Genomic DNA, 12,923 nt, shown 5'->3' with positions numbered 1-12,923 from the left:
GAATAATTTTCTGATAAGATCGTGCATCTCAGCTGGAAGGTTCTAATGCCACCTACATGCATGACTTGGGTCCAGGTAAGTCAACTATATATTTCCTGTTTAAACCTGTGTCAGAAAGTCTACGGACTTGCTATGCAAGTGTAGCCAGAGGACCAGTGCCTTCAGCATGTTGGGGGAGCTTGTCAGAAATGTAGAGCCTCAGCCCCACATCAGAGGCACTGAGTTAGAATCCTTGTTGTAATAAGAGCTCTGTTAGATGGTGAGTAGGAGGGACTTGAGCTCATCTCCTCTCCCAGGAGAACACCAAAATCACGACTAACTGCTGAACAACCATTGATTAAAAAAAAAAAAAGACTGGAACCTACCAAAATGGATATTATATTTAAAAGGATATTGTACATGTCAAGGACAAAAAGGAGCAACCACCTCAAGATGATAGAAGGGTGCATACTTACAATATGATCAAATCCCATACCACAAAAGATATCACAAGAAACAACCAATGTGAGTGAACACAGAGGTTCTGGGATCCTGCAGAATTGTGGGTTGTTGGCCATAGTTTACATTGTTAGCTGAAAATTCACCCAACACAGTTCTATAAAATTACATCAATGGCAATAAGAAAACTGAAAAAAATAGTGATTGATAAGGTTGAGTCACCATTATTCTCAGATAGAAGCAACTCATCCTGTAAGTGTTAAGCTATATATCAGTTCTTTACAATGTACATGAAAAACACCTGGGGCTCTTCTTACAAATTTGGGAAACTAATTCTTCTGGGGCCTCTGCAAAGGGCTTAAATTGGAAATACACAAAGTGTCCTTCAACATACAACAACCTGGTAGAATCTCAATGCAAACACATAGAGTGAAAGATGCAAACAAAGTGCCATTCAGTTTATTTATAGAATTACTGAAAATGGAAACTAGTTGGCAAACTCAGATCAGTGATTGCCCGGAAATAGGGGGAAAGAAAGGGGGAGATGACATTTACAGAGGGGTGTGAGGGAACTTTTGGCGGTGATGGTTCTGTTCATTATCTTGGTTCTAATGATGGTTCACATGTATACATATCTTAAAACCATCAAATGATACAACTCCCGGAGTTCACTCAGACTCACGTCCATCGAGTCAGTGATGCCATCCAGCCATCTCATCCTCTGTCGTCCCCTTCTCCTCCTGCCCCCAATCCCTCCCAGCATCAGACTCTTTTCCAATGAGTCAACTCTTTGCATGAGGTGGCCAAAGTCCTGGAGTTTCAGCTTTAGCATCATTCCTTCCAAAGAAATCCCAGGCCTGATCTTCAGAATGGACTGGTTGGATCTCCTTACAGTCCAAGGGACTCCCAAGAGTCTTCTCCAACACCACAGTTCAAAAGCATCAGTTCTTCGGTGCTCAGCCTTCTTCACAGTCCAACTCTCAAATCCATACATGACCACTGGAAAAACCATAGCCTTGACTAGACGGACCTTTGTTGGCAAAGTAATGTCTCTGTTTTTGAATATGCTATCTAGGTTGGTCATAACTTTCCTTCCAAGGAGTAAGCGTCTTTTAATTTCATGGCTGCAGTCACCACCTGCAGTGATTTTGGAGCCCCCCAAAATAAAGTTTGACACTGTTTCCACTGTTTCCCCATCTATTTCCCATGAAGTGATGGGACCAGATGCCATGATCTTCGTCTTCTGAATGTTGAGCTTTAAGCCAACTTTTTCACTCTCCACTTTCACTTCCATCAAGAGGCTTTTTAGTTCCTCTTCACTTTCTGCCATAAAGGTGGTGTCATCTACATATCTGAGGTTATTGATATTTCTCCCAGCAATCTTGATTCTAGCTTGTGCTTCTTCCAGCCCAGCGTTTCTCATGATGTACTCTGCATATAAGTTAAATAAGCAGGGCGACAATATACAGCCTTGCCATACTCCTTTTCCTATTTGGAACCAGTCTGTTGTTCCATGTTCAGTTCTAACTGTTGCTTCCTGACCTGCATACAGATTTCTCAAGAGGCAGATCAGGTGGTCTGGTATTCCCATCTCTTGAAGAATTTTCCACAGTTTATTGTGATCCACACAGTCAAAGGCTTTGGCATAGTCAATAAAGCAGATATAAATGTTTTTTTCTGGAACTCTCTTGCTTTTTCCATGATCCAGCAGATGTTGGCAATTTGATCTCTGGTTCCTCTGCCTTTTCTAAAACCAGCTTGAACATCAGGAAGTTCACGGTTCATGTATTGCTGAAGCGTGGCTTGTAGAATTGAGCATTACTTTACTAGCATGTGAGATGAGTGCAATTGTGTGGTAGTTTGAGCATTCTTTGGCATTGCCTTTCTTTGGGATTGGAATGAAAAGTGACCTTTTCCAGTCCTGTGGCCACTGCTGTCCAAATTTGTCCAAATTTGCTGGCATATTGAGTGCAGCAGTTTCACAGCATCATCTTTCAGGATTTGAAATAGCTCAACTGGAATTTCATCACCTCCACTAGCTTTGTTCATAGTGATTCTTTCTAAGGCCCACTTGACTTCACATTCCAGGATGTCTGGCTCTAGGTGAGTGATCACACCATCGTGATTATCTGGGTCATGCAGATCTTTTTTGTACAGTTCTTCTGTGTATTCTTGCCACCTCTTCTTAATATCTTCTGCTTCTGTTAGGTCCATACCATTTCTGTCCTTTATTGAGCCCATCTTTGCATGAAATGTTCCCTTGGTATCTCTAATTTTCTTGAAGAGATCTCTAGTCTTTCCCATTCTGTTATTTTCCTCTATTTCTTTGCATTGATCACTGAGGAACATGTGAAGTTTATTGTATCTCAATTATAACTCCATAAATCTGTGAGAATTAAATTAAAAATATCACTTCTATTTTATGAGCTTCCAAATTACCTAGTAAATACGCTTTCATTGTTCTGCTTAAGTGATTAATAATTGCAGTTGACACTGAAAATGCCAATGAACTAATGTAGTTGGGCTTGAACTTTTGTAGACATGTTACAAAGTGAGTTTATATCCCAGAGAAGAATAAGCCATCGCCTTTAAAAATGGCCTATTCTTAATTTTGCCAAAGGATAACAGTGACATACATAAAAGCACTGTCCTTATTCTGCAAACTAAATGTAAAATTTTACCTTCTTCCCTGAATTCTGTATCCAATTTTTAAAAGGTAATGCAAGATAGCCTTCTAAGTTCTGATTACTGCAATTACAACAGCCTAACTAATTACATGCTACCCTACTTTTTACCACCATGCCCTTGGGAGGACGCTAGCTGAAATTGGTTTCCGATTGCTCAAGCTACAACTCAGGAAATGAAAGGTTTTCATATTTATCATTAGAAATCAGCTTTTTGGGGCCTAAGGTAGCAATGATTTAATCTTTGTTTCACTCCTTTTGGCAGTCAGCAGGTACACAAACCATGTTTCTTGGAAATGAGCTTTCTCTTTTATTCAAATCAATGAACCAGGTTGGCCCCATGAGTAGAACTACATTTGGCACCTTAACCTAAGAAAGTCATAAAAACATGTCAAATGCCATCAAAGAGGGCTAGCACCTATAAATGAAAGCCTATATGTAGAATAAAAGTAAATGTGAAGTTGGTGTCCCAAAGAACATTGCTCCTGCTCCTTTTGGTCAGTTTTCATTGAAAGTGATCAGCCCTGATTTCCTATCAATCAAGGCAGATTTTCATTGAGAATTTTTCTTTAGTGTTTTGATTTAAATATGCATAAGTGCTATAATGATGTTCTGAGAAAGGTAATATGGTAGCACAGAGGAGAAAGCAAAAAGTATTTCATGGGAAATATGATGAGCATTGTTATGCTTAATGGCAGCTGAATTCCTTGAAGAAATGTCATTTGATCTCTATATTAAAATGTGGGTAGATTTCAACAAGTAGAAATGGGAAGATTATGGGAGTGATGATGAGAAGACAGGATGGAGAGGACATTCAATCATCATATAAGTGTGTTTTTAAAGTTATTTTGGACTCAGGCATTCATAAAACTCCAAAAAGTTTAGTTGTGTTGCTTGTGAGGAAGGGTTGAGAGAGAAAGAATCTTTACTTCTTAGCTAGGTATAAGACTTATACATGTCCTTTTCCTGGAATACCTGTCTTTTCTTCTGTCTCTCTGACACTTGTGAATACATCATGCCTATAGGATACAGACAAAAAATAGGTATTATAAGCATTGCATAATAGACATTTTGTTTCCATATACTATTTATGCAAATCTGAAATCTATCATGATGACTGTTTTCAGAATGACATATCCCTATACATTTTGTCATATTCAATCCACCTTATTAAAATTCCATAGTATCTGCACGTATGAATATATATTTGAGAATGTGTATTTAAAGAAGCAATGAGAACATTGTTAAACCATGGTTTCACTAATCTTCAAGCATAAGTCTCATTGCTGATTAATATAAATAATACTCTCAGATTTAAAATCATGTGTTAGACAATGAGTGAAAGAATAACAAAATCAGACCTCAGGGGACTTTTTCACAAAAGCCGCATTTTTCCCAGTAGAGACCACCTGGAAAAGTAACTTTCTTCAATTATTGAGAGAATAGTTTACAGTATATCTGGGGGCTTAGAGATTTTGTGATGAACTTCCATGTACATGGCCTTTGAGCATATTAGAGGTCTCTTCCCTTCTGTGGTCCTGCCCTGGGGCAGACAAACCTCTGTGTTTTGGGAGTCCCTGGTATTGGTCCATAGGTTAGTAGGGATGTTTGAGTTCTAATATTGGAATTATTTTTGTCTCATCCTATAGCTTGAGTGAGTCGTTTATGATTTCTTTCATTTCCATATGAAAGAAAACTGAGAAGGTTAGGGTTAGTATGATGGCACTTTGAGTGTCAATGTATATTTACACCCACTCTTCAACAAGAAACCAAATAAAGGTAATGACACTTAGACGTTCATCCATAATTGATCACTCGAAGATACTTTTGATTAAAATATCAGTTACTTTTAAGATTCAAGTTGGAAACTACAAAGACAAAACAGTAAAGGAGTTATGTGTTACAGACTACATCCAGGATGCTTGAATTCAAATCTCCGTTCCATCACTTGCTAGCTATGTGACTTCACAAAAGGCAGTACATCCTCCTTAGTTCAGATTCCTCAGCTGTCCAAAGTGCTAATAACAGAATTTCTTTCACAGTGTTTTGCTGAGGAGTATATATGAATATGTATGTATTTACCTCTCTCTGGGTCTGTGTGTCTTCATCTACAAAATGGATGAAGGTGTGAACCAGATATTTCCTTATTTTATTTTCATAGGTTACTTATATTGTCTATGAGATATAAAAGTTGTCATTAGTTCATATGCTCCTTAATATTTCATATACCAAGCTATTTTTAAATCCCAGAGCTCCAGTTTACACTATTTTTTTTTAACTAAAAGGATAAATCATAGAAAAATGTTATTTTCTGGAAACTCACTTCTCTTCTGTGGTTTAACATTGAAAAAGATGCCTGTGTCTGCTGAGATAGGAGTTATCAAAGATCACCGAGTATGATTGACCTAGTTCTCATTTAACACTGTGGTGAATTCATAAAGTAAATTTACAACTCATGGCCTTCCACCATCCTTGTATGATGGCTTTTTCTTAGGCTCACCTTACATTCATGAACATTTCAACTTAGTACTTCTTTCAGGCATTTTTTAAACCATCAGTGGAAATCGGGTTGTTTTGTTCTTTTTTCGCCTTCAACTTCCATCATTTTCTGAATTCCATCTTCAATTTATTTATGAGAACCACAGTACCAATGAAAGAAAAGAAACTTGAATTGGATGGAAATTATGTAGTTGTCCAAAAGACATCTTCTAGTCTTACTACTTTGTGTTTTTTGTGATTTTAAAGGCTTCTTGGACATCGTGTTCAGTTCAGTCAGTCGTGTCCAACTCTTTACAACGCCAGAGACTGCAGCACACCAGGCTTCCCTGTCCATCACCAACTCCCAGAGCTTACTCAAACTCATGTCCATTGAGTTGCAGATGTCATCCAACTATCTCATCATCTGTTGCCCCCTTCTCCTTCTGCCTTCAACCTTTCCCATCATCAGGGTATTTTCCAATGAGTCAGTACTTCACATAGGTAGCCAAAGTATTGGAGTTTCAGCTTCAGCATCAGTCCTTCCAATGAATATTCAGGACTGATTTCCTTTAGGATGGACTGGTTGGATCTCCTTGCAGTCCAAGGGACTCTCAAGAGTCTTCTCCAACACCACAATTCAAAAGCATCAATTCTTTGGCACTCAGCTTTCTTTATGGTTCAACTCTCACATCTATACGTGACTACAGGAAAAACCATAGCTTTAACTACATGGACCTTTGTTGGCAAAGTAATGCCTCTGCTTTTTAATTTGCTGTCTAGGTTACTCATATCTTTTATTCCACGGAGCAAGTGTCTTTTAATTTCATGGCTGCAGTCACCATCTACAGTGACTTTGGAGCCCAAGAAAATAAAGTCTGTCACTGTTTCCATTGTGTCCCCATCTATTTGCCATTAAGTGATGGTACCAGATGCCATGATCTTAGTTTTTTGAATGTTGAGTTTTAAGCCAGCTTTTTCACTTTCCTCTTTCACTTTCATCAAGAGGTTCTTTTAGTTCCTCTTTGCTTTCTGCCATAAGGGTGGTGTCATCTACATATCTGAGATTATTGATATTTTTTCCCAAAAATCTTGATTCCAGCTTATTCATCCAGCCCAGCATTTCTCATGTACTCTACATAGAAGTTAAATAAGGTGACAATATACAGCCTTCACATAATCCTTTCCCAATTTGGAACCATTCCGTTGTTCCATGTCCGGTTCTAACTGTTGCTTCTTAACCAGCATACAGATTTCTCAGGAGGCAGGTAAGGTCATCTGGTATTCCCATCTCTTTAAGAATTTTCCACAGTTTGTTGTGATCCACACAATCAAAGACTTTGGCATAGTCAATAAAGCAGAAACAGATGTTTTTCTGGAATTCCCTTGCTTTTTTGATGAGCCATCGGATGTTGGCGATTTGATCTCTGGTTCCTCTGCCTTTTCTAAAACCAGCTTGAACATCTTGAAGCTCATGGTTCACATACTGTTGGAGCCTCACTTGGAGAATTTTGAGCATTACTTTACTAGCATGTGAGATGAGTGCAATTGTGCGGTAGTTTGAACATTCTTTGGCATTGCCTTTCTTTGGGATTGGAATGAAAAGTGACCTTTTCCAGTCCTGTGGCCACTGCTGAGTTTTCCAAATTTGCTGGCATATTGAGTGCAGCACTTTCACAGCATCATCTATTAGAATTTGAAATAGCTCAGCTGGAATTCCATCATCTCCACTAGCTTTGTTTGTTGTGATGCTTCCTAAGGCCTGCTTGACTTCACATTCCAGGATATCTGACACTAGGTGAGTGATAACACCATCTGGGTCATGAAGACCTTTTTTGTATAGTTCTTCTGTGTATTCTTGCCACCTCTTCTTAATATCTTCTGCTTCTGTTAGGTCCATGCCGTTTCTATCCTTTATTGAGCCCGTCTTTGCATGAATTGTTTCCTTGGTATCTCTAATTTTCTTGAAGAGATCTCTAGTCTTTCCCATTCTATTTTTTTCTTCTATTTCTTTTCATTGATCACTGAGGAAGGCTTTTTTTTTTCTCTCTCCTTGCTATTCTTTGGAACACTGCATTCAAACAGGTATATCTTCCCTTTCTCCTTTGCTTTTTAACTTCTCTTCTTTCCTTAGCTATTCATATTACATAACAAGAAAACAAGTAAAGTGGCAGAGGCTTTTTTTTCCATCAGTGTAAAAGAATGTTTATTACCAATAGTGTTATTTCCGAGTTAATTGGGTTCTCTTATGAGGTACAGTTTTTGAATAGAGAAGTAAAGAGATGGAACCAAAATTTACTATTTTAGGAAGAGACCTTGTATTATATAACCAAGACTATATACTCAGTGTGGCTAGTAAAACCAGTATTTAGAGCATAGGCTTTGGTAAAAGAGAAACCTGAGTTCAAATTGTAGCTCCAATAGAGCCTATATTGCTTTGGGTAAGGCAAAGTGTCAACTACCTCCGTTTAATGGAGATTAAATTAATAGATATCCCATACATCCTTGTAAAGATTAGGTAAGGTAATTTTTATTATTATATGGTATTTAGTAAGATAAATTTTTTTTTGCTGATTTTTAAAATTTTAGTTTTGGTGTTTAAAAATATTCACAAAGTTGACATTATGCTATATATCTTTTTTTGCACAAATATTAAAACACTTAGGTATAAAATATGTTGGTCTCTCTATTCTTTAAATCACTGGTCTTTGATAAAAGTAGCAGAAGACTGTAAGTGATATTGAGAATTCAACAATTTGCCCTAAGACCTGTAGAGTTGAGCCCAGATTCTGACAAACTAGGATGAGTTATTGCACCTTGGCTTTAAAATTCATTATTGTTTCTGTGAAGGGGGAAAAAAAACCTGGTGATTTTGCAAAGGCTGCCCTGAATTGAGACTTTTTAAAGTTTGAATGCATGTCCTCAATTGTTTTCATGTCAGTATCTCTCACAACTTAAACTTTAAGATACTGACATGAAAACAGTTGAGGATATGCATTCAAAGGTTAAAATAGATTTAACAATCATTAAATCAAGCTAATAAAGTTTTGGAAAAAGAGATTGAAATTATTCACATTTAGAGGAGAAAAAGATGCAATCATTTATATGGTGTTTAATATGTGTTTGTTAAAATAAGTTCAGAAAAATATTTTATTCTTAATGGAATAACTAGCTTAGTCTATCACTGCAATAAATCACATTTTAGAAGACAAGAAAATTAAGGCTTGGAAATTAAGACAAGGAAATTTGGAAATTAATAATTGCCAAATCGATGATGATACTGATGAAGATAAGGATAGTGGTGGTGATGATGACAGCAGTGGTCTTTTAAAGAATAACAAAGTGCTTTTCCATGATTTTCTGTTAGTGTGTCTTGGATCCTTCATATTTTTCACAGGGTTATATGTTTTTAAAGCCTTGTTATTTTCAAATGCATAATAACCTGACAGGTATCTTACAAATACTTCCTGACTGGGAAATCTGAGGTGATTTTCCAGTCAGTATATATACATAGCATGAGATCTGAAACCAGACAGAATTTAGTTACAATACTGGCCCTACCACGTTGTGGGCCTGTGTGCTTGGTCAAATTACTTTCAAAACTTCAATTTCCTCATCTGTAAAATGGTGATAAAAAATAATCTACTAGGGTTGTTGTTAGAATTAAATGAAATTTTATATGCAAAATAATAAGCATAATTTCTGGCACATTGTAACTGCTTAGTTAATATTGAGTTTCATTTCTTTCATCATTTTATATTTCCTCTCCTATACTTGGAGGCAGTATAATATAAAAGAAAACATGCTCTGCAACCACAATGCATGGGTTCAAATTTTACCTTTGCAATTACCACAACTTACATGTCCTGTGACCTTGGGCGAGTTTTCTAAGTATTTTGTGCTCTAGTTTATTCAACTATAAAATGGTGAAGAGCATAGAAGGATTCTGTGAAAAGGAAATGTGATAATGTATGTAAGACACTTGAAACAGTGCCTGGAGCATGCCAAGTTCTCCATAAATTATGTTTCTATAAATTCTAACATTCACTCAGGTTTGTAGTGAATGAATGCATACACTTTTTTGAATGTGAAATTATGGTCCATTTAATAGTGACTATGAGATCGAGTGGAAGAAGCACAAGCTGGAATCAAGATTGCCAGGAGAAATATCAATAACCTCAGATATGCAGATGACACCACCCCTATGGCAGAAAGTGAAGAGGAACTAAAAAGCCTCTTGATTACAGTGAAAGTGGAGAGTGAAAAAGTTGGCTTAAAGCTCAACATTCAGAAAACGAAGATCATGGCATCCAGTCCCATCACTTCATGGGAAATAGATGGAGAAACAGTGGAAACAGCGTCAGACTTTATTTTTTGGGGCTCCAAAATCACTGTAGATGGTGACTGCAGCCATGAAATTAAAAGACACTTACTCCTTGGAAGGAAAGTTATGACCAACCTAGATAGCATATTCAAAAACAGAGACATTACTTTGCCAACAAAGGTCCGTCTAGTCAAGGCTATGGTTTTTCCTGTGGTCATGTATGGATGTGAGAGTTGGACTGTGAAGAAGGCTGAGTGCCAAAGAATTGATGCTTTTGAACTGTGGTGTTGGAGAAGACTCTTGAGAGTCCCTTGGACTGCAAGGAGATCCAACCAGTCCATTCTGAAGGAGATCAGCCCTGGGATTTCTTTGGAAGGAATGATGCTAAAACTGAAACTCCAGGACTTTGGCCACCTCATGCGAAGAGTTGACTCATTGGAAAAGAGTCTGATGCTGGGAGGGATTGGGGGCAGGAGGAGAAGGGGACGACAGAGGATGAGATGGCTGGATGGCATCACTGACTTGATGGAGGTGAGTCTGAGTGAACTCTGGGAGCTGGTGATGGACAGGGAGGCCTGGCGTGCTGCGATTCATGGGGTTGCAAAGAGTCGGACACGACTGAGTGACTGAACTGAACTGATGAGATCGAGTGGTGCATTTTATTGAAGGCAGTACTTGTGTTATCTAAGCATCAATTAGTATATACTTCAGGCTTTCTTAAAAATCATGTGTACATTCATTCAAAATAATAACAATAACAATGTGTTGGATGAGTAAAGCTTATGAATAAGTAAAATGAATGACAGCAATCTTATAAGGGACAGGAGGGAGAACTAGAGAATGTTATGTTCTAAGTTACCTCTGAAGCAGTATAGTAGTATTTGAAAGCAGGCTAAGATTAATTATAAATGTATATTTCAAACTCTAGGAAAATCATCAAAACGTGTAACAGAAGAAGTAAAAATTATGTTCTATGAAGGACAGAAAATGGAATTATATTAAGTATCTAAAACCTGAGAAAGCAGAAAAATAAGAAAAGACAGAACAATGGCAACAAATAGAAAGCAATTACAGGTATGGTAGACATTAATTCAACCATATCAACAATCATTTTAAGTGTAAATGATTAAATACACTGATTAAAAGAAACTTTAAGAGCGGATCAAAAACAAGACCATACTATATACTGCTACAAGAAACTCACTATATATGTAAAAACACAACTACATTAAAAGTAAAGAGATAGAAAAAGTTATTCCAAGATCAAGAGAAATTGGGAATAATTATATTAATTTCCAATAAATCATATTTTATAATAAGGACAAGTATCATGGATAAAGAAGGGAATTACATAATGAGAAGGGTGTGAATTCTTTAAGAAGACATAACATAATGAAGATTTAACTCTAAGAAGACGTAAAAACCCTTAACCTACATGACTTAACATAGCAATAGAGCATCAAAATATTTGTAGCAAAATCTGATAGAGGTACAAGGAGAAATTGACACATTCAGTATCATATTTGGAGACTTTAACACTGTTCTATCAAGGTTTAGTATATCCAGCAGGCAGAAAATCAGTAAGGATGTAGTTGAACTGAATAGCACTGGATTTAATTGACATTTATACAGTTATTCAACAATAGCATAATACATATTCTTCACAAGCTCACATAAAACATTCACTGTAATAGACCAAATTCTGGGCCATAAAAATACCTTAACAAATTTAAAAAATATAGAAATAATGCAAAGCATGTTCTCAGACCAGAAATTAGTTATAATTATATGACATCCTAGAAAAAAATAAAGCTATAGATGCTAAACAAATCATTGGTTGCTAAGGTTCCTGAAGAAGGGAGCAAGGAATAGATTTGTTGGCACACAGGGCATTTTTCAAACCCTGTAATGGAGGATAATATGACACTATACCTTTGTCAAACCTCATAGAAATGTACAACACAAACAATTAACATTAATATAAACTATGGACTTTGGTTAAAAAAATAATGTATCAATATTGGTTAGTCAGGGCTTCTCTGGTGGCTCAGACTGTAAAGAATCCACCTGCAATGAGGGAGACCTGGGTTCAATCCTTGGGTTGGGAAGATTCCCTAGAGAAGGGAACATCTACCCACTCCAGTATTCTAGCCTGGAGAATTCCAATGACAGAGGACCCTGGCAGGCTCCAGTCCATGCGGTCACAAAATTTAGACATGACTCAGTGACTTTCACTTTTACTTTCATTGGTTAGTCAATTGTAACCAATGTACCACACTACAGAAGATGTTATTAAGTTGGTGAAAACATACTTGCAGTTTTAGACAGTGAATTTTGTAACTAGGTTATAACTATTATAACATTATAACTAGGTTCTAACACATCTTTATTAATCAAAATAGAAACTGTTACAATCAACACATTTTTGTCAACAAGAAATAATTTTGTTTATTCCTGTACCATAAGAATCCATGCTTTGGGATTTGTTGAACATTTGGAAAGTGTTTTCCGTACAAAAAGTTGTCAAGATGCTTGAAGAAGTGGTCGTAGGTTGACATGAGGTCAGGTAAATACGACGGATGAGGCAAAACTTCATAGCCCAATTCATTCAACTTTTAAGAGTTGGTTGTATGACATGTGGTCAGGCATTGTCATGGAGAAGAATTGGGCCCATTCTGTTGACCAGTGTTGGCTGCAGGCATTGTAGTTTTTGGTGTATCTCATCGATTTGCTGAGCATACTTCTCAGATGCAGTGGTTTTACCAGGATTCAAAAAGCTGTGGTGGATCAGACCAGCAACAGACCACCAAACAGTGACGATGACCTTTTTTGGGAAGAACTTTGGAGCTTCTTCTTGGTCCAAGCACTGAGCTGCTTGTTGTTGTTTTCACGTAAAATCCACTTTTCCTTACATGTCACAATCCGATCAAGAAATGGTTTGTTGTTGCATACAATAAAAGAAGAACAGCACTTCAAAACAGTGATTTTTTTTGTTTGTTTTT

This window comes from Bos mutus, chromosome X (genome assembly GCF_027580195.1).
Source record: "Bos mutus isolate GX-2022 chromosome X, NWIPB_WYAK_1.1, whole genome shotgun sequence".
NCBI classification, from domain to species: domain Eukaryota; kingdom Metazoa; phylum Chordata; class Mammalia; order Artiodactyla; family Bovidae; genus Bos; species Bos mutus.
This window is presented reverse-complemented; position numbering follows the sequence as displayed.